Source organism: Phyllobates terribilis, unplaced genomic scaffold (genome assembly GCF_046119375.1).
Source record: "Phyllobates terribilis strain yellow unplaced genomic scaffold, ASM4611937v1 Scaffold_218__1_contigs__length_3293367, whole genome shotgun sequence".
Taxonomy (NCBI): Eukaryota; Metazoa; Chordata; class Amphibia; order Anura; family Dendrobatidae; genus Phyllobates; species Phyllobates terribilis.
The window spans coordinates 2,821,253-2,842,761 of record NW_027362978.1 but is presented as its reverse complement, the minus strand read 5'-3'; positions in this window follow the sequence as shown (position 1 = coordinate 2,842,761).

The following is a 21,509-nucleotide window of genomic DNA, read 5'->3' as shown; positions in this document are numbered from 1 at the left end:
AGAGACGTGCAGGTCGCAGTAGCTTAACAACACGGTTAAAATGTCCCTTGGAAGAGCGGTGGCAGTAGCAGTAGCTTAACAAGACGGTTTAAATGCCCCTTGGAAGAGACGTGCAGGTCGCAGTAGCTTAACAAGACGGTTTAAATGCCCCTTGGAAGAGCGGTGGAGGTCGCAGTAGCTTAACAAGACGGTTTAAATGACCCCTTGCAAAAGACGTGCACGTCGCAGTAGCTTAACAAGACGGTTTTAAATGCCCCTTGGAAAAGACGTGTAAGTCGCAGTAGCTTAACAAGACGGTATAAATGCCCCTTGGAAGAGACGTGCAGGTTGCAGTAGCTTTGAAGACGGTTTAAATGCCCCTTGGAAGAGACATGCAGGTCGCAGTAGCTTAACAAGATGGTTTAAATTCCCCTTGGAAGAAAGGTAAAGGTCGCAGTAGCTTAACAAGACGGTTTAAATGCCCCTTGGAAAAGACGTGCAAGGCGCAGTAGCTTAAGAAGACGGTTTAAATGCCCGCTGAAAGAGACGTGCAGGTCGCAGTAGCTTAACAACACGGTTAAAATGTCCCTTGGAAGAGCGGTGGCAGTAGCAGTAGCTTAACAAGACGATTTAAATGCCCCTTGGAAGAGACGTGCAGGTCGCAGTAGCTTAACAAGACGGTTTAAATGCCCCTTGGAAGAGCGGTGGAGGTCGCAGTAGCTTAAGAAGACGGTTTAAATGGCCCTTGGTTGAGACATGCAGGTCACAGCAGCTTAACAAGACGGTTTAAATGCCCCTTGGAAGAGACGTGCAGGTCGCAGTAGCTTAAAAAGATGGTTTAAATGCCCCTTGGAAGAGACATTCAGGTCGCAGTAGCTTAAAAAGACGGTTAAAATGCCCCTTGGAAGAGCGGTGGCGGTAGCAGTGGCTTAACAAAATGGTTTAAATGCCCCTTGGAAGAGGCGTGCAGGTTGCAGTAGCTTAACAAGACGGTTTAAAAGCCACTTGGAAGAGACATGCAGATCGCAGTAGCTTAACAAGACTGTTTAAATGCCCCTTGGAAGAGACGTCCAGGTCGCAGTAGCTTAACAAGACTGTTTAAATGCCCCTTGGAAGAGACATGCAGGTCGCAGTAGCTTAACAAGATGGCTTAAATGCCCCTTGGAAGAGCGGAGGAGGTCGCAGTAGCTTAACAAGATGGTTTAAATGCCCCTTGGAAAAGACGTGCAAGTCGCAGTAGCTTAACAAGATAGTTTAAATGCCTCTTGAAAGCGACGTGCAGGTCGCAGTAGCTCAACAAGACGGTTAAAATGCCCCTTGGAAGAGCGGTGGCGGTAGCAGTAGCTTAACAGGACAGCTTAAATGCCCCTTGGAAGAGCGATGGATGTCGCAGTAGCTTAACAAGACGTTTTAAATGCCACTTGGAAGAGAAATGCAGGTCGCAGCAGCTTATCAAGACGGTTTAAATACCCCTTGGATGAGACTTGCAGGTCGCAGTAGCTTAAAAAGACGGTTTAAATGCCCCTTGGAAGAGACGTGCAGGTTGCAGTAGCTTAACAAGACAGTTTAAATGCCCTTTGGAAGAAACATGCAGGTCTCAGCAGCTTAACAAGACTGTTTAAATGCCCATTGGAAGAGACGTGCAGGTCGCAGTAGCTTAACAAGACGGTTTAAATGCCCCTTGGTAGAGACATGCAGGCCGCAGTAGTTTAACAAGACGGTTTAAATGCCCCATTGAAGAGAAGTGCAGGTCGCATTAGCTTAACAAGACGGTTTAAATGCCCCTTGGAAAAGTGATGGAGGTTACAGTAGCTTAACAAGACGGTTTAGATGCCCTTTGGAAGAGACGTGCAAGTCGCAGTAGCTTAAAAAGACGGTTTAAATGCGCCTTGGAAGAGACGTGCAGGTCGCAGTAGCTTAACATGATGGTTTAAATGCCCCTTGGAAGAGACGAGCAGGTCGCAGTAGCTTAACAATAAGGTTTAAATGCCCCTTGGAAGAGCGGTGAAGGTCGCAGTAGCTTAACAAGACGGTTTAAATGCCCCTGTGAAGAGAGGTGGAGGTCGCAGTACCTTAACAAGACGGTTTAAATGCCCCTTGGAAGAGACATGCGGGTCGCAGTAGCTTAACAAGATGGTTTAAATGCCCCTTGGAAGAGACGTGCTGGTCGCAGTAGCTTAACAAGACAGTTTAAATGCCCCTAGGAAAAGACATGCAGGTCACAGTAGCTTAATAAGACGGTTTAAATGCCCCTTGGAAAAGACGTGCAGGTCGCAGTAGTTTAGCAAGACGGTTTGAATGCCCATTGGAAGAGACGTACAGGTCGCAGTAGCTTAACAAGACTGTTTAAGTCCCCCTTGGAAGAGACGTGCAGGTCGCAGTAGCTTAACAAGAGGTTTTAAATGCCCCTTGGAATAGGCTTGCAGGTCGCAGTAGCTTAACAAGACGGTTTAAATGCCCCTTGGAAGAGACGTGCAGGTCGCAGTAGCTTAACAAGATGGTTTAAATGCCCCTTGGAATAGCGGAGGAGGTCGCAGTAGCTTAACAAGATGGTTTAAATGCCCCTTGGAAGAGACATGCAATTCACAGCAGCGTAAAAAGACGGTTTAAATGCCCCTTGGAAGAGACGTGCAGGTCGCATTGGCTTAACAAGACTGTTTAAATGCCCCTTGGAAGAGACATGCAGGTCGCACTAGCTTAACAAGACGGTTAAATGCCCCTTGGAAGAGACATGCAGGTAGAAGTAGCTTAACAAGTCGGTTTAAATGCCCCTTGGAAAAGTGGTGGAGGTTACAGTAGCTTAACAAGACGGTTTAAATGCCCCTTGGAAGAGACGTGCATGTCGCAATTTTTTTAAAAAGACGTTTAAATGCGCCTTGGAAAAGACGTGCAGGTCAAAGTAGCTTAACAATACTGCTTAAATCCCCCTTGGAAGAGATGTGCAGGTCGCAGTAGCTTAACAAGAGGGTTTAAATGCCCCTTGGAATAGGCTTGCAGGTCGCAGTAAGTTTCCAAGACGCTTTAAATGCCCCTTGTTAGAGATGTGCAGGTCGCAGTAGCTTAACAAGATGGTTTAAATGCCCCTTGGAAGAGCGGTGGAGGTCGCAGTAGCTTAACAAGACGGTTTAAATGCCCCTTGGAAGAGACGTACAGGTCGCATTAGCTTAACAAGACGGTTTAAATGCCCCTTGGAAAAGTGATGGAGGTTACAGTAGCTTAACAAGACGGTTTAAATGCCCCTTGGAAGAGACGTGCAGGTCGCAGTAGCTTAAAAACGTAGTTTAAATGCGCCTTGGAAGACACGTGCAGGACGCAGTAGCTTAACAAGACGGTTTAAATGCCAACTGGAAGAGACGAGCAGGTCGCAGTAGCTTAACAAGAAGGTTTAAATGCCCCTTGGAAGAGCGGTGGAGGTCGCAGTAGCTTAACAAGACAGTTTAAATGCCCCTCGAAGAGACATGCAGGTCGCAGTAGCTTAACAAGATGATTTAAATGCCCCTTGGAAGAGACGTGCTGGTTGCAGTAGCTTAACAAGACCGTTTAAATGCCCCTTGGAAGAGACATGCAGGTCGCAGTAGTTTAACAAGACGGTTTAAATGCCCCTTGAAAGAGACGTGCAGGTCGCAGTAGCTTAACAAGACGTTTTAAATGCCCCTTGGAAAAGTGGTGGAGGTTACAGTAGCTTAACAAGACGGTTTAAATGCCCCTTGGAGAAGATATGCAAGTCGCAGTAGCTTAACAAGACGGTTTAAATGCCCCTTGGAAGAGCGGTGGAGGTCGCAGTGGCTTAACAAGACGGTTTAAATGCCCCTTGGAAGAGACGTGCACGTCGCAGTACCTTAACAAGGCGGTTTAAATGCCCCTTGGAAGAGACGTGCGGGTCGCATTAGCTTAACAAGATGGTTTAAATGCCCCTTGGAAGAGACGTGCAGGTCGCAGAAGCTTAACAAGTTGGTTTAAATGCCCCTTGGAAGAGATGTGGAGGTCGCAGTAGCTTAACAAGACGGTTTATATGCCCCTTGCAAGAGACGTGTAGGTTGCAGTAGCTTAACAAGACGGTTGAAATGCCCCTTGGAAGAGCGTTGGGGGTAGCAGTAGCTTAACAAGACAGTTTAAATGCCCCTTGGAACAGACGTGCAGGTCGCAGAAGCTTAACAAGACGGTTTAAATGCCCCTTGAAAGAGACTTGGAGGTCGCAGTAGCTTAACAAGACGGTTTAAATGCCCCTTGGAAGAGACATGCAGGTCGCAGCAGCTTAACAAGACAGTTTAAATGCCCCTTGGAAGAGACGTGCAGGTCGCAGTGGTATAACAAGACCGTTTAAATGCCCCTTGGAAGAGACATGCAGGTCGCAGTAGCTTAACAAGACGATTTAAATGCCCCTTGGAAGAGACGTGCAGGTTGCAGGAGCTTAACAAGACGGTTTAAATGCCCCTTGGAAAAGAGGTGGAGGTTACAGTAGCTTAACAAGACGGTTTAAATGCCCGTTGAAAGAGACGTGGAGGTCGTAGTAGCTTAAAAAGACGGTTAAAATGCCCCTTGGAAGAGCGGTGGCGGAAGCAGTAGCTTAACAATATGGTTTAAATGCCCCTTGGAAGAGACGTGCAGGTCGCAGTAGCTTAACAAGATTGTTTAAGTGCCACTTGGAAGAGACATGCAGTTCGCAGTAGCTTAACAAGACGGTTTAAATGCCCGTTGGAAGAGAGGTAAAGGTCGCAGTAGCTTAACAAGACGGTTTAAATGCCCCTTGGAAAAGACGTGCAAGGCGCAGTACCTTAGCAAGACTGTTTAAATGCCCGTTGAAAGAGACGTGCAGGTCGCAGTAGATTAACAACACGGTTAAAATGTCCCTTGGAAGAGCGGTGGCAGAATCAGTAGCTTAACAAGACGGTTTAAATGCCCCTTGGAAGAGACGTGCAGGTCGCAGTAGCTTAACAAGACGGTTTAAATGCCCCTTGGAAGAGCGGTGGAGTTCGCAGTAGCTTAAGAAGACGGTTTAAATGCCCCTTGGTTGAGACATGCAGGTCGCAGCAGCTTAACAAGACGGTTTAAATGTCCCTTGGAAGAGACGTGCAGGTCGCAGTAGCTTAAAAAGATGGTTTAAATGCCCCTTGGAAGAGACATGCTGGTCGCAGTAGCTTAACAAGACGATTTAAATGCCCGCTGAAAGAGACGTGCAGGTCGCAGTAGCTTAACAACACGGTTAAAATGTCCCTTGGAAGAGCGGTGGCAGTAGCAGTAGCTTAACAAGACGGTTTAAATGCCCCTTGGAAGAGACGTGCAGGTCGCAGTAGCTTAACAAGACGGTTTAAATGCCCCTTGGAAGAGCGGTGGAGGTCGCAGTAGCTTAACAAGACGGTTTAAATGTCCCCTTGCAAAAGACGTGCACGTCGCAGTAGCTTAACAAGACGGTTTTAAATGCCCCTTGGAAAAGGCGTGTAAGTCGCAGTAGCTTAACAAGATGGTATAAATGCCCCTTGGAAGAGACGTGCAGGTTGCAGTAGCTTTGAAGACGGTTTAAATGCCCCTTGGAAGAGACATGCAGGTCGCAGTAGCTTAACAAGATGGTTTAAATTCCCCTTGGAAGAGAGGTAAAGGTCGCAGTAGCTTAACAAGACGGTTTAAATGCCCCTTGGAAAAGACGTGCAAGGCGCAGTAGCTTAAGAAGACGGTTTAAATGCCCGCTGAAAGAGACGTGCAGGTCGCAGTAGCTTAACAACACGGTTAAAATGTCCCTTGAAAGAGCGGTGGCAGTAGCAGTAGCTTAACAAGACGATTTAAATGCCCCTTGGAAGAGACGTGCAGGTCGCAGTAGCTTAACAAGACGGTTTAAATGCCCCTTGGAAGAGCGGTGGAGGTCGCAGTAGCTTAAGAAGACGGTTTAAATGGCCCTTGGTTGAGACATGCAGGTCACAGCAGCTTAACAAGACGGTTTAAATGCCCCTTGGAAGAGACGTGCAGGTCGCAGTAGCTTAAAAAGATGGTTTAAATGCCCCTTGGAAGAGACATTCAGGTCGCAGTAGCTTAAAAAGACGGTTAAAATGCCCCTTGGAAGAGCGGTGGCGGTAGCAGTGGCTTAACAAAATGGTTTAAATGCCCCTTGGAAGAGGCGTGCAGGTTGCAGTAGCTTAACAAGACGGTTTAAAAGCCACTTGGAAGAGACATGCAGATCGCAGTAGCTTTACAAGACGGTTTAAATGCCCCTTGGAAGAGACGTCCAGGTCGCAGTAGCTTAACAAGACTGTTTAAATGCCCCTTGGAAGAGACATGCAGGTCGCAGTAGCTTAACAAGACGATTTAAATGCCCCTTGGAAGAGACGTGCAGGTTGCAGGAGCTTAACAAGACGGTTTAAATGCCCCTTGGAAAAGAGGTGGAGGTTACAGTAGCTTAACAAGACGGTTTAAATGCCCGTTGAAAGAGACGTGGAGGTCGTAGTAGCTTAAAAAGACGGTTAAAATGCCCCTTGGAAGAGCGGTGGCGGAAGCAGTAGCTTAACAATATGGTTTAAATGCCCCTTGGAAGAGACGTGCAGGTCGCAGTAGCTTAACAAGATTGTTTAAGTGCCACTTGGAAGAGACATGCAGTTCGCAGTAGCTTAACAAGACGGTTTAAATGCCCGTTGGAAGAGAGGTAAAGGTCGCAGTAGCTTAACAAGACGGTTTAAATGCCCCTTGGAAAAGACGTGCAAGGCGCAGTACCTTAGCAAGACTGTTTAAATGCCCGTTGAAAGAGACGTGCAGGTCGCAGTAGATTAACAACACGGTTAAAATGTCCCTTGGAAGAGCGGTGGCAGAATCAGTAGCTTAACAAGACGGTTTAAATGCCCCTTGGAAGAGACGTGCAGGTCGCAGTAGCTTAACAAGACGGTTTAAATGCCCCTTGGAAGAGCGGTGGAGTTCGCAGTAGCTTAAGAAGACGGTTTAAATGCCCCTTGGTTGAGACATGCAGGTCGCAGCAGCTTAACAAGACGGTTTAAATGTCCCTTGGAAGAGACGTGCAGGTCGCAGTAGCTTAAAAAGATGGTTTAAATGCCCCTTGGAAGAGACATGCTGGTCGCAGTAGCTTAACAAGACGATTTAAATGCCCGCTGAAAGAGACGTGCAGGTCGCAGTAGCTTAACAACACGGTTAAAATGTCCCTTGGAAGAGCGGTGGCAGTAGCAGTAGCTTAACAAGACGGTTTAAATGCCCCTTGGAAGAGACGTGCAGGTCGCAGTAGCTTAACAAGACGGTTTAAATGCCCCTTGGAAGAGCGGTGGAGGTCGCAGTAGCTTAACAAGACGGTTTAAATGACCCCTTGCAAAAGACGTGCACGTCGCAGTAGCTTAACAAGACGGTTTTAAATGCCCCTTGGAAAAGGCGTGTAAGTCGCAGTAGCTTAACAAGACGGTATAAATGCCCCTTGGAAGAGACGTGCAGGTTGCAGTAGCTTTGAAGACGGTTTAAATGCCCCTTGGAAGAGACATGCAGGTCGCAGTAGCTTAACAAGATGGTTTAAATTCCCCTTGGAAGAGAGGTAAAGGTCGCAGTAGCTTAACAAGACGGTTTAAATGCCCCTTGGAAAAGACGTGCAAGGCGCAGTAGCTTAAGAAGACGGTTTAAATGCCCGCTGAAAGAGACGTGCAGGTCGCAGTAGCTTAACAACACGGTTAAAATGTCCCTTGAAAGAGCGGTGGCAGTAGCAGTAGCTTAACAAGACGATTTAAATGCCCCTTGGAAGAGACGTGCAGGTCGCAGTAGCTTAACAAGACGGTTTAAATGCCCCTTGGAAGAGCGGTGGAGGTCGCAGTAGCTTAAGAAGACGGTTTAAATGGCCCTTGGTTGAGACATGCAGGTCACAGCAGCTTAACAAGACGGTTTAAATGCCCCTTGGAAGAGACGTGCAGGTCGCAGTAGCTTAAAAAGATGGTTTAAATGCCCCTTGGAAGAGACATTCAGGTCGCAGTAGCTTAAAAAGACGGTTAAAATGCCCCTTGGAAGAGCGGTGGCGGTAGCAGTGGCTTAACAAAATGGTTTAAATGCCCCTTGGAAGAGGCGTGCAGGTTGCAGTAGCTTAACAAGACGGTTTAAAAGCCACTTGGAAGAGACATGCAGATCGCAGTAGCTTTACAAGACGGTTTAAATGCCCCTTGGAAGAGACGTCCAGGTCGCAGTAGCTTAACAAGACTGTTTAAATGCCCCTTGGAAGAGACATGCAGGTCGCAGTAGCTTAACAAGATGGTTTAAATGCCCCTTGGAAGAGCGGAGGAGGTCGCAGTAGCTTAACAAGATGGTTTAAATGCCCCTTGGAAAAGACGTGCAAGTCGCAGTAGCTTAACAAGACAGTTTAAATGCCTCTTGAAAGCGACGTGCAGGTCGCAGTAGCTCAACAAGACGGTTAAAATGCCCCTTGGAAGAGCGGTGGCGGTAGCAGTAGCTTAACAGGACAGTTTAAATGCCCCTTGGAAGAGCGATGGATGTCGCAGTAGCTTAACATGACGTTTTAAATGCCACTTGGAAGAGAAATGCAGGTCGCAGCAGCTTATCAAGACGGTTTAAATACCCCTTGGATGAGACTTGCAGGTCGCAGTAGCTTAAAAAGACGGTTTAAATGCCCATTGGAAGAGACGTGCAGGTCGCAGTAGCTTAAAAAGACGGTTTAAATGCCCATTGGAAGAGACGTGCAGGTCGCAGTAGCTTAACAAGACGGTTTAAATGCCCCTTGGTAGAGACATGCAGGCCGCAGTAGTTTAACAAGACGGTTTAAATGCCTCATTGAAGAGAAGTGCAGGTCGCATTAGCTTAACAAGACGGTTTAAATGCCCCTTGGAAAAGTGATGGAGGTTACAGTAGCTTAACAAGACGGTTTAGATGCCCCTTGGAAGAGACGTGCAAGTCGCAGTAGCTTAAAAAGACGGTTTAAATGCGCCTTGGAAGAGACGTGCAGGTCGCAGTAGCTTAACATGATGGTTTAAATGCCCCTTGGAAGAGACGAGCAGGTCGCAGTAGCTTAACAATAAGGTTTAAATGCCCCTTGGAAGAGCGGTGAAGGTCGCAGTAGCTTAACAAGACGGTTTAAATGCCCCTTTGAAGAGAGGTGGAGGTCGCAGTACCTTAACAAGACAGTTTAAATGCCCCTTGGAAGAGACATGCGGGTCGCAGTAGCTTAACAAGATGGTTTAAATGCCCCTTGGAAGAGACGTGCTGGTCGCAGTAGCTTAACAAGACAGTTTAAATGCCCCTAGGAAAAGACATGCAGGTCACAGTAGCTTAATAAGACGGTTTAAATGCCCCTTGGAAAAGACGTGCAGGTCGCAGTAGTTTAGCAAGACGGTTTGAATGCCCATTGGAAGAGACGTACAGGTCGCAGTAGCTTAACAAGACTGTTTAAGTCCCCCTTGGAAGAGACGTGCAGGTCGCAGTAGCTTAACAAGAGGGTTTAAATGCCCCTTGGAATAGGCTTGCAGGTCGCAGTAGCTTAACAAGACAGTTTAAATGCCCCTTGGAAGAGACATGCAGGTCGCAGTAGCATAACAAGATGGTTTAAATGCCCCTTGGAAGAGCGGTGGCGGTAGCAGTAGCTTAACAAGACGGTTTAAATGCCACTTGGAAGACACATGCCGGTCGCAGCAGCTTAACAATACGGTTTAAATGCCACTTGGGAGAGACATGAAGGTCGCAATGGCTTAAAAAGACGATTTAAATGCCCCTTGGAAGAGACGTGCAGGTCGCAGTAGCTAAACAAGACGGTTTAAATGCCAGTTGGAAGAGCGGTGGAGGTCGCAGTAGCTTAACAAGACGGTTTAAATCCCCCTTGGAAGAGATGTGCAGGTCGCAGTAGCTTAAAAAGAGGGTTTAAATGCCCCTTGGAATAGGCTTGCAGGTCGCAGTAGCTTACCAAGACGCTTTAAATGCCCCTTGGAAGAGACGAGCAGGTCGCAGTAGCTTAACAAGATGTTGTGAATGCCCCTTGGAAGAGCAGTGGAGGTCGCAGTAGCTTAACAAGACAGTTTAAATGCCCCTTGAAAGAGACGTGCAGGTCGCAGTAGCTTAACAAGACGGTTTAAATGCCCCTTAGAAGAGGCTTGCAGGTCGCAGTAGCTTACCAAGACGATTTAAATGCCCCTTGGTAGAGACGTGCAGGTCGCAGTAGCTTAACAAGATAGTTTAAATGCCCCTTGGAAGAGAGGTGGAGGTCGCAGTAGCTTAGCAAGACAGTTTAAACGCCCCTTGGAAGAGACATGCAGGTAGCAGGATCTTAACAAGACAGTTTAAATGCCCCTTGGAAGAGACGTGCAGGTCGCAGTAGCTTAACAAGACGGTTTAAATGTCCCTTGGTAGAGACATGCAGGTCGCAGTAGCTAAACAAGACAGTTTAAATGCCCCTTGGAAGAGACGTGCAGGTCGCAGTAGCTTAATAAGACGGTTTAAATGCGCCTTGGAAGAGACGTGCAGGTCGCAGTAGCTTAACATGATGGTTTAAATGCCCCTTGGAAGAGACGAGCAGGACGCAGTAGCTAAACAATAAGGTTTAAATGCCCCTTGGAAGAGCGGTGGAGGTCGCAGTAGCTTAACAAGACGGTTTAAAATGCCCCTTTCAAGAGTGGTGGAGGTCGCAGTACCTTAACAAGACGGTTTAAATGCCCCTTGGAAGAGACATGCGGGTCGCAGTAGCTTAACAAGATGGTTTAAATGCCCCTTGGAAGAGACGTGCTGGTCGCAGTAGCTTAACAAGACAGTTTAAATGCCCCTAGGAAAAGACATGCAGGTCACAGTAGCTTAATAAGACGGTTTAAATGCCCCTTGGAAGAGACGTGCAGGTCGCAGTAGTTTAGCAAGACGGTTTGAATGCCCCTTGGAAGAGACGTGCAGGTCGCAGTAGCTTAACAAGACAGTTTAAATACCCCTTAGAAGAGACGTGCAGGTCGTAGTAGCTTAATAAGACACTTTAAATGTCCCTTGGAAGAGACGTGCAGGTCGCAGTAGCTTAACAAGATGGTTTAAATGCCCCTTGGAAGAGACGTGCAGGTCGCAGTAGCTTAACAAGAATGTTTAAATGCCACTTGGAAGAGCAGTGGAGGTCGCAGTAGCTTAACAAGACAGTTTAAATGTCCCTTGGAAGAGACGTGCAGGTCGCAGTAGCTTAACAAGACGGTTTAAATCCCCCTTGGAAGAGACGTGCAGGTCGCAGTAGCTTAACAAGACGGTTTAAATGCCCCTTGGAATAGGCTTGCAGGTCTCAGTAGCTTACCAAGACGATTTAAATGCCCCTTGGTAGAGACGTGCAGGTCGCAGTAGCTTAACAAGACAGTTTAAATGCCCCTTGGAAGAGAGGTGGAGGTCGCAGCAGCTTAGCAAGACAGTTTAAATGCACATTGGAAGAGACATGCAGGTAGCAGCATCTTAACAAGACAGTTTAAATGCCCCTTGGAAGAGACGTGCAGGTCGCAGTAGCTTAACAAGATGGTTTAAATGTCCCTTGGTAGAGACATGCAGGTCGCAGTAGCTTAACAAGACAGTTTAAATGCCCCTTGGAAGAGACGTGCAGGTCACAGTAACTTAATAAGACGGTTTAAATGTCCCTTGGAAGAGACGTGCAGGTCGCAGTAGCTTAACAAGACTGTTTAAATCGCCCTTTGAAGAGACGTGCAGGTCGCAGTAGCTTAACATGAGGGTTTAAAAGCCGCTTGGAATAGGCTTGCAGGTCGCAGTAGCTTACCAAGACGGTTTAAATGCCCCTTGGAAGAGACGTGCTGGTCGCAGTAGCTTAACAAGACAGTTTAAATGCCCCTAGGAAAAGACATGCAGGTCACAGTAGCTTAATAAGACGGTTTAAATGCCCCTTGGAAGAGACGTGCAGGTCGCAGTAGTTTAGCAAGACGGTTTGAATGCCCCTTGGAAGAGACGTGCAGGTCGCAGTAGCTTAACAAGACAGTTTAAATACCCCTTAGAAGAGACGTGCAGGTCGTAGTAGCTTAATAAGACACTTTAAATGTCCCTTGGAAGAGACGTGCAGGTCGCAGTAGCTTAACAAGATGGTTTAAATGCCCCTTGGAAGAGACATGCAGGTCGCAGTAGCTTAACAAGAATGTTTAAATGCCACTTGGAAGAGCAGTGGAGGTCGCAGTAGCTTAACAAGACAGTTTAAATGTCCCTTGGAAGAGACGTGCAGGTCGCAGTAGCTTAACAAGACGGTTTAAATCCCCCTTGGAAGAGACGTGCAGGTCGCAGTAGCTTAACAAGACGGTTTAAATGCCCCTTGGAATAGGCTTGCAGGTCTCAGTAGCTTACCAAGACGATTTAAATGCCCCTTGGTAGAGACGTGCAGGTCGCAGTAGCTTAACAAGACAGTTTAAATGCCCCTTGGAAGAGAGGTGGAGGTCGCTGTAGCTTAGCAAGACAGTTTAAATGCACATTGGAAGAGACATGCAGGTAGCAGCATCTTAACAAGACAGTTTAAATGCCCCTTGGAAGAGACGTGCAGGTCGCAGTAGCTTAACAAGATGGTTTAAATGTCCCTTGGTAGAGACATGCAGGTCGCAGTAGCTTAACAAGACAGTTTAAATGCCCCTTGGAAGAGACGTGCAGGTCACAGTAACTTAATAAGACGGTTTAAATGTCCCTTGGAAGAGACGTGCAGGTCGCAGTAGCTTAACAAGACTGTTTAAATCGCCCTTTGAAGAGACGTGCAGGTCGCAGTAGCTTAACATGAGGGTTTAAAAGCCGCTTGGAATAGGCTTGCAGGTCGCAGTAGCTTACCAAGACGGTTTAAATGCCCCTTGGAAGAGACGTGCAGGTCGCAGTAGCTTAACAAGATGGTTTAAATGCCCCTTGGAATAGCGGAGCAGGTCGCAGTAGCTTAACAAGATGGTTTAAATGCCCCTTGGAAGAGACATGCAGTTCACAGCAGCGTAAAAAGACGGTTTAAATGCCCCTTGGAAGAGAAGTGCAGGTCGCATTGGCTTAACAAGACTGTTTAAATGCCCCTTGGAAGAGACATGCAGGTCGCACTAGCTTAACAAGACGGTTTAAATGCCCGTTGGAAGAGACATGCAGGTAGAAGTAGCTTAACAAGTCGGTTTAAATGCCCCTTGGAAAAGTGGTGGAGGTTACAGTAGCTTAACAAGACGGTTTAAATGCCCCTTGGAAGAGACGTGCATGTCGCAATTTTTTTAAAAAGACGTTTAAATGCGCCTTGGAAAAGACGTGCAGGTCGCAGTAGCTTAACAATACTGCTTAAATCCCCCTTGGAAGAGATGTGCAGGTCGCAGTAGCTTAACAAGAGGGTTTAAATGCCCCTTGGAATAGGCTTGCAGGTCGCAGTAAGTTTCCAAGACGCTTTAAATGCCCCTTGTTAGAGATGTGCAGGTCGCAGTAGCTTAACAAGACGGTTTAAATGCCCCTTGGAAGAGACGTACAGGTCGCATTAGCTTAACAAGACGGTTTAAATGCCCCTTGGAAAAGTGATGGAGGTTACAGTAGCTTAACAAGACGGTTTAAATGCCCCTTGGAAGAGACGTGCAGGTCGCAGTAGCTTAAAAACGTAGTTTAAATGCGCCTTGGAAGACACGTGCAGGACGCAGTAGCTTAACAAGACGGTTTAAATGCCAATTGGAAGAGACGAGCAGGTCGCTGTAGCTTAACAAGAAGGTTTAAATGACCCTTGGAAGAGCGGTGGAGGTCGCAGTAGCTTAACAAGACGGTTTAAATGCCCCTTTGAAGAGTGGTGGAGGTCGCAGTAGCTTAACAAGACAGTTTAAATGCCCCTCGAAGAGACATGCAGGTCGCAGTAGCTTAACAAGATGATTTAAATGCCCCTTGGAAGAGACGTGCTGGTTGCAGTAGCTTAACAAGACCGTTTAAATGCCCCTTGGAAGAGACATGCAGGTCGCAGTAGTTTAACAAGACGGTTTAAATGCCCCTTGAAAGAGACATGCAGGTCGCAGTAGCTTAACAAGACGTTTTAAATGCCCCTTGGAAAAGTGATGGAGGTTACAGTAGCTTAACAAGACGGTTTAAATGCCCCTTGGAGAAGATGTGCAAGTCGCAGTAGCTTAACAAGACGGTTTAAATGCCCGTTGGAAGAGACGTGCAGGTCGCAGTAGCTTAACAAGACGGTTTAAATGCCCCTTGGAAGAGCGGTGGAGGTCGCAGTAGCTTAACAAGACGGTTTAAATGCCCCTTGGAAGAGACGTGCAGGTCGCAGTACCTTAACAAGGCGGTTTAAATGCCCCTTGGAAGAGACGTGCGGGTCGCATTAGCTTAACAAGACGGTTTAAATGCCCCTTGGAAGAGACATCCAGGTCGCAGAAGCTTAACAAGTTGGTTTAAATGCCCCTTGGAAGAGATGTGGAGGTCGCAGTAGCTTAACAAGACGGTTTATATGCCCCTTGCAAGAGACGTGAAGGTTGCAGTAGCTTAACAAGACGGTTGAAATGCCCCTTGGAAGAGCGTTGGCGGTAGCAGTAGCTTAACAAGACAGTTTAAATGCCCCTTGGAACAGACGTGCAGGTCGCAGAAGCTTAACAAGACGGTTTAAATGCCCCTTGAAAGAGACTTGGAGGTCGCAGTAGCTTAACAAGACGGTTTAAATGCCCCTTGGAAGAGACATGCAGGTCGCAGCAGCTTAAAAAGACAGTTTAAATGCCCCTTGGAAGAGACGTGCAGGTCGCAGTTGTTTAACAAGACGGTTTAAATGCCCCTTGGAAGAGACATGCAGGTCGCAGTAGCTTAACAAGACGGTTTAAATGCCCCTTGGAAGAGCGGTGGAGGTAGCAGTAGCTTAAGAAGACGGTTTAAATGCCCCTTGGTTGAGACATGCAGGTCGCAGCAGCTTAACAAGACGGTTTAAATGGCCCTTGGAAGAGATGTGCATGTCGCAGTAGCTTAAAAAGATGGTTTAAATGCCCATTGGAAGAGACATGCAGGTCGCAGTAGCTTAAAAAGACGGTTTAAATGCCCCTTGGAAGAGCGGTGGAGGTCACAGTAGCTTAACAAGTCAGTTTAAATGCCCCTTGAAAGAGACGCGCAGGTCGCAGTAGCTTAACAAGACGGTTAAAATGCCCCTTGGAAGAGCGGTGGAGGTCGCCGTAGCTTAACAAGACGGTTTAAATGACCCCTTGCAAAAGACGTGCACGTCGCAGTAGCTTAACAAGACGGTTAAATGCCCCTTGGAAGAGCGGTGGCGGTAGCAGTAGCTTAACAATATGGTTTAAATGCCCCTTGGAAGAGACGTGCAGGTCGCAGTAGCTTAACAAGATTGTTTAAGTGCCACTTGGAAGAGACATGCAGTTCGCAGTAGCTTAACAAGACGGTTTAAATGCCTCTTGGAAGAGAGGTAAAGGTCGCAGTAGCTTAACAATATGGTTTAAATGCCCCTTGGAAGAGACGTGCAGGTCGCAGTAGCTTAAAAAGATGGTTTAAATGCCCCTTGGAAGAGACGTGCTGGTCGCAGTAGCTTAACAAGACGGTTTAAATGCCCGCTGAAAGAGACGTGTCGGTCGCAGTAGCTTAACAACACGGTTAAAATGTCCCTTGGAAGAGCGGTGGCAGTAGCAGTAGCTTAACAAGACGGTTTAAATGCCCCTTGGAAGAGACGTGCAGGTCGCAGTAGCTTAACAAGACGGTTTAAATGCCCCTTGGAAGAGCGGTGGAGGTAGCAGTAGCTTAAGAAGACGGTTTAAATGCCCCTTGGTTGAGACATGCAGGTCGCAGCAGCTTCACAAGACGGTTTAAATGGCCCTTGGAAGAGATGTGCATGTCGCAGTAGCTTAAAAAGATGGTTTAAATGCCCCTTGGAAGAGACATGCAGGTCGCAGTAGCTTAAAAAGACGGTTTAAATGCCCCTTGGAAGAGCGGTGGAGGTCACAGTAGCTTAACAAGTCAGTTTAAATGCCCCTTGAAAGAGACGCGCAGGTCGCAGTAGCTTAACAAGACGGTTTAAATGACCCCTTGCAAAAGACGTGCACGTCGCAGTAGCTTAACAAGACGGTTAAATGCCCCTTGGAAAAGACGTGCAAGTCGCAGTAGCTTAACAAGACGGTATAAATGCCCCTTGGAAGAGACGTGCAGGCTGCAGTAGCTTTGAAGACGGTTTAAATGCCCCTTGGAAGAGACATGCAGGTCGCAGTAGCTTAACAAGACGGTTAAAGTGCCCCTTGGAAGTGCGGTGGCGGTAGCAGTAGCTTAACAAAACAGTTTAAATGCCCATTGGAAGAGATGTGCAGGTCGCAGTAGCTTAACAAGACGATTTTAATGCCACTTGGAAGAGCTGTGGAGGTCGCAGTAGCTTAACAAGACTGTTTAAATTCCTCTTGGAAGAGACGTGCAGGTCTCAGTAGCTTAACAAGAAGGTTTAAATGCCCCTTGGAAGAGATGTGCAGGTCGCAGTAGCTTAACAAGACGGTTTAAATGCAACTTGGAAGAGACGTGGAGTTCGCAGTACCTTAACAAGACGGTTTAAATGCCCCTTGGAAGAGACATGCAGGTTGCAGTAGCTTAACAAGACGGTTGAAATGCCCCTTGGAAGAGCAGTGGCGGTAGCAGCAGCTTAACAAGAGGGTTTAAATGCCCCTTGGAAGAGACGTGCAGGTCGCAGTAGCTTAACAAGATGGTTTAAATGCCCCTTGGAAGAGCGGTGGAGGTCGCAGTAGCTTAACAAGACTGTTTAAATGCCCCTTGGAAGAGACATGCAGGTCGCAGTAGGTTAACAAGACGGATTAAATGCCCCTTGGAAGAGCGGTGGAGTTCGCATTAGCTTAACAAGTCAGTTTAAATGCCCCTTGAAAGAGACGCGCAGGTCGCAGTAGCCTAACAAGACGGTTAAAATGCCACTTGGAAGAGGGGTGGAGGTCGCAGCAGCTTAACAAGACGGCTTAAATGACGCCTTGCAAATGACGAGCAAGTCGCAGTAGCTTAACAAGACTGTTTAAATGCCCCTTACAAGAGACGAGCAGGTCGCAGTAGCTTAATAAGACTGTTTAAATGCCCCTTGGTAGAAACGTGCAGGTCACAGTAGCTTAAAAAGATGGTTTAAATGCCACTTGGAAGAGACGTGCAGGTCGCAGTAGCTTAAAAAGACGGTTTAAATGCCCCTTGGAAGAGCGGTGGAGGTCGCAGTAGCTTAACAAGACGGTTTAAATGCCCCTTGGAAGAGACATGCAGGTCGCAGCAGCTTAACAAGACGGTTTAAATGCCCTTTGGAAGAGACGTGCAGGTCGAAGTAGCTTAACAAGACGGTTTAAATGCCCCTTGGAAGAGACTTGCAGGTCGCAGTAGCTTAACAAAATGGTTTAAATGCCACTTGGAAGAGACATGCAGGTCGCACTAGCTTAACAAGACGGTTTAAATGCCCCTTGGAAGAGACATGCAGGTCACAGTAGCTTAACAAGACGGTTTAAATGTCCCTTGGAAAAGACGTGCAAGTCGCACTAGCTTAACAAGACAGATTAAATGCCCCTTGAAAGAGACGTGAAGGTCGCAGTAGCTTAACAAGACGGTTAAAATGCCCCTTGGAAGAGCGGTGGCGGTAGCAGTAGCTTAACAAGATGGTTTAAATGCCCCTTGGAAGAGACGTGCAGGTCTCAGTAGCTTAACAAGAAGGTTTAAATGCCCCTTGGAAGAGATGTGCAGGTCGCAGTAGCTTAACAAGACGGTTTAAATGCAACTTGGAAGAGACGTGGAGTTCGCAGTACCTTAACAAGACGGTTTAAATGCCCCTTGGAAGAGACATGCAGGTTGCAGTAGCTTAACAAGACGGTTGAAATGCCCCTTGGAAGAGCAGTGGCGGTAGCAGCAGCTTAACAAGAGGGTTTAAATGCCCCTTGGAAGAGACGTGCAGGTCGCAGTAGCTTAACAAGATGGTTTAAATGCCCCTTGGAAGAGCGGTGGAGGTCGCAGTAGCTTAACAAGACTGTTTAAATGCCCCTTGGAAGAGACATGCAGGTCGCAGTAGGTTAACAAGACGGATTAAATGCCCCTTGGAAGAGCGGTGGAGTTCGCATTAGCTTAACAAGTCAGTTTAAATGCCCCTTGAAAGAGACGCGCAGGTCGCAGTAGCCTAACAAGACGGTTAAAATGCCACTTGGAAGAGGGGTGGAGGTCGCAGCAGCTTAACAAGACGGCTTAAATGACGCCTTGCAAATGACGAGCAAGTCGCAGTAGCTTAACAAGACTGTTTAAATGCCCCTTACAAGAGACGAGCAGGTCGCAGTAGCTTAATAAGACTGTTTAAATGCCCCTTGGTAGAAACGTGCAGGTCACAGTAGCTTAAAAAGATGGTTTAAATGCCACTTGGAAGAGACGTGCAGGTCGCAGTAGCTTAAAAAGACGGTTTAAATGCCCCTTGGAAGAGCGGTGGAGGTCGCAGTAGCTTAACAAGACGGTTTAAATGCCCCTTGGAAGAGACATGCAGGTCGCAGCAGCTTAACAAGACGGTTTAAATGCCCTTTGGAAGAGACGTGCAGGTCGAAGTAGCTTAACAAGACGGTTTAAATGCCCCTTGGAAGAGACTTGCAGGTCGCAGTAGCTTAACAAAATGGTTTAAATGCCACTTGGAAGAGACATGCAGGTCGCACTAGCTTAACAAGACGGTTTAAATGCCCCTTGGAAGAGACATGCAGGTCACAGTAGCTTAACAAGACGGTTTAAATGTCCCTTGGAAAAGACGTGCAAGTCGCACTAGCTTAACAAGACAGATTAAATGCCCCTTGAAAGAGACGTGAAGGTCGCAGTAGCTTAACAAGACGGTTAAAATGCCCCTTGGAAGAGCGGTGGCGGTAGCAGTAGCTTAACAAGATGGTTTAAATGCCCCTTGGAAGAGAAGTGCAGGTCGTAGTAGCCTAACAAGACGGTTAAAATGCCCCTTGGAAGAGACGTGCAGGTCGCAGTAGCTTAACAAGACGGTTTAAATGACCCCTTGCAAAAGACGTGCAAGTCGCAGTAGCTTAACAAGACGCTTTACATGCCCCTTGCAAGAGACGTGCATGTCGCAGTAGCTTAACAAGGCAGTTTAAATGCCCCTTGGAAGAGCGTTGGAGGTCGCAGTAGCTTAACAAGACGGTTTAAATGCCCCTTGGTTGAGACATGCAGTTCGCAGCAGCTTAACAAGACGGTTTAAATGCCCCTTGGAAGACACGTGCAGGTCGCAGTAGCTTAGCAAGATGGTTTAAATGCCCCTTGGAAAAGCGGAGGAGGTTGCATCAGCTTGTCAAGATGGTTTAAATGCCCCTTGGAAAAGACGTGCAGTTCGCAGTAGCTTAACAAGACGGTTTAAATGCCACTTGGAAGAGACGTGCAGGTTGCAGTAGCTTAACAAGACGGTTAAAATGCCCCTTGGAAGAACGGTGGCGGTAGCAGTAGCTTAACAAGACGGTTTAAATGCCCCTTGGAAGAGACGTGCAGGTCATAGTAGCTTAACAAGACGGTTTAAATGCCCCTTGGAAGAGCGTTGGAGGTCGCAGTAGCTTAACAAGATGGTTTAAATGCCCCTTGGAAGAGACATGCAGGTCGCATTAGCTTATCAAGACGGTTTAAATGCCCCTTGGAAGAGACTTGCAGGTCGCAGTAGCTTAACAAGACGGTTTAAATGCCCCTTGGAAGAGACTTGCAGGTCGCAGTAGCTTAACAAAATGGTTTAAATGCCACTTGGAAGAGACGTGCAGGTTACAGTAGCTTAACAAGACGGTTTAAATGCCCCTTGGAAAAGACGTGCAAGTCGCACTAGCTTAACAAGACAGATTAAATGCCCCTTGAAAGAGACGTGAAGGTCGCAGTAGCTTAACAAGACGGTTAAAATGCCCCTTGGAAGAGCGGTGGCGGTAGCAGTAGCTTAACAAGATGGTTTAAATGCCCCTTGGAAGAGACATGCAGGTCGTAGTAGCCTAACAAGACGGTTAAAATGACCCTTGGAAGAGACGTGCAGGTCGCAGTATCTTAACAAGACGGTTTAAATGACCCCTTGCAAAAGACGTGCAAGTCGCAGTAGCTTAACAAGACGCTTTACATGCCCCTTGCAAGAGACGTGCATGTCGCAGTAGCTTAACAAGACAGTATAAATGCCCCTTGGAAGAGCGTTGGAGGTCGCAGTAGCTTAACAAGACGGTTTAAATGCCCCTTGGTTGAGACATGCAGTTCGCAGCAGCTTAACAAGACGGTTTAAATGACCCTTGGAAGACACGTGCAGGTCGCAGTAGCTTAGCAAGATGGTTTAAATGCCCCTTGGAAAAGCGGAGGAGGTCGCATCAGCTTGTCAAGATGGTTTAAATGCCCCTTGGAAAAGACGTGCAGTTCGCAGTAGCTTAACAAGACGGTTTAAATGCCACTTGGAAGAGACGTGCAGGTTGCAGTAGCTTAACAAGACGGTTAAAATGCCCCTTGGAAGAACGGTGGCGGTAGCAGTAGCTTAACAAGACGGTTTAAATGCCCCTTGGAAGAGACGTGAAGGTCATAGTAGCTTAACAAGACGGTTTAAATGCCCCTTGGAAGAGCGTTGGAGGTCGCAGTAGCTTAACAAGATGGTTTAAATGCCCCTTGGAAGAGACATGCATGTCGCATTAGCTTATCAAGACGGTTTAAATGCCCCTTGGAAGAGACTTGCAGGTCGCAGTAGCTTAACAAGACGGTTTAAATGCCCCTTGGAAGAGACTTGCAGGTCGCAGTAGCTTAACAAAATGGTTTAAATGCCACTTGGAAGAGACGTGCAGGTTACAGTAGCTTAACAAGACGGTTTAAATGCCCGTTGAAAGAGACGTGCAGGTCGCAGTAGCTTAACACGATGGTTAAAATGCCCCTTGGAGGAGCGGTGACGGTAGCAGTAGCTTAACAAAACGGTTTAAATGCCCCTTGGAAGAGAGGTGCAGGTCGCAGTAGCTTAACAAGACGGTTTAAATGCCCCTTGGAAGAGACATGCAGGTCGCAGTAGCTTAACAAGATGGTTTAAATGCCCCTTGGAAGAGCGATAAAGGTCGCAGTAGCTTAACAAGACTGTTTAAATGCCCCTTGGAAAAGACGTGCAAGGCGCAGTAGCTTAACAAGACGGTTTAAATGCCCGCTGAAAGGGACGTGCAGGTCACAGTAGCTTAACAACACGGTTAAAATGTCCCTTGGAAGAGCGGTGGCAGTAGCTTAACAAGACGGTTTAAATGCCCCTTGGAAGAGACGTGCAGGTCGCAGTAGCTTAACAAGACAGTTTAAATGCCCCTTGGAAGAGCGGTGGAGTTCGAAGTAGCTTAAGAAGACGGTTTAAATGCCCCTTGGCTGAGACATGCAGGTCGCAGCAGCTTAACAAGACGGTTTAAATGCCCCTTGGAAGAGAGGTGCAGGTCGCAGTAGCTTAAAAAGATGGTTTAAATGCCCCTTGGAAGAGACGTACTGGTTGCAGTAGCTTAAAAAGATGGTTTAAATGCCCCTTGGAAGAGACGTGCAGGTCGCAGTAGCTTAAAAAGATGGTTTAAATGCCCCTTGGAAGAGACATGCAGGTCGCAGTAGCTTAAACAGACGGTTTTAATGCCCCTTGGAAGAGCAGTGGAGGTCACAGTAGCTTAACAAGTCAG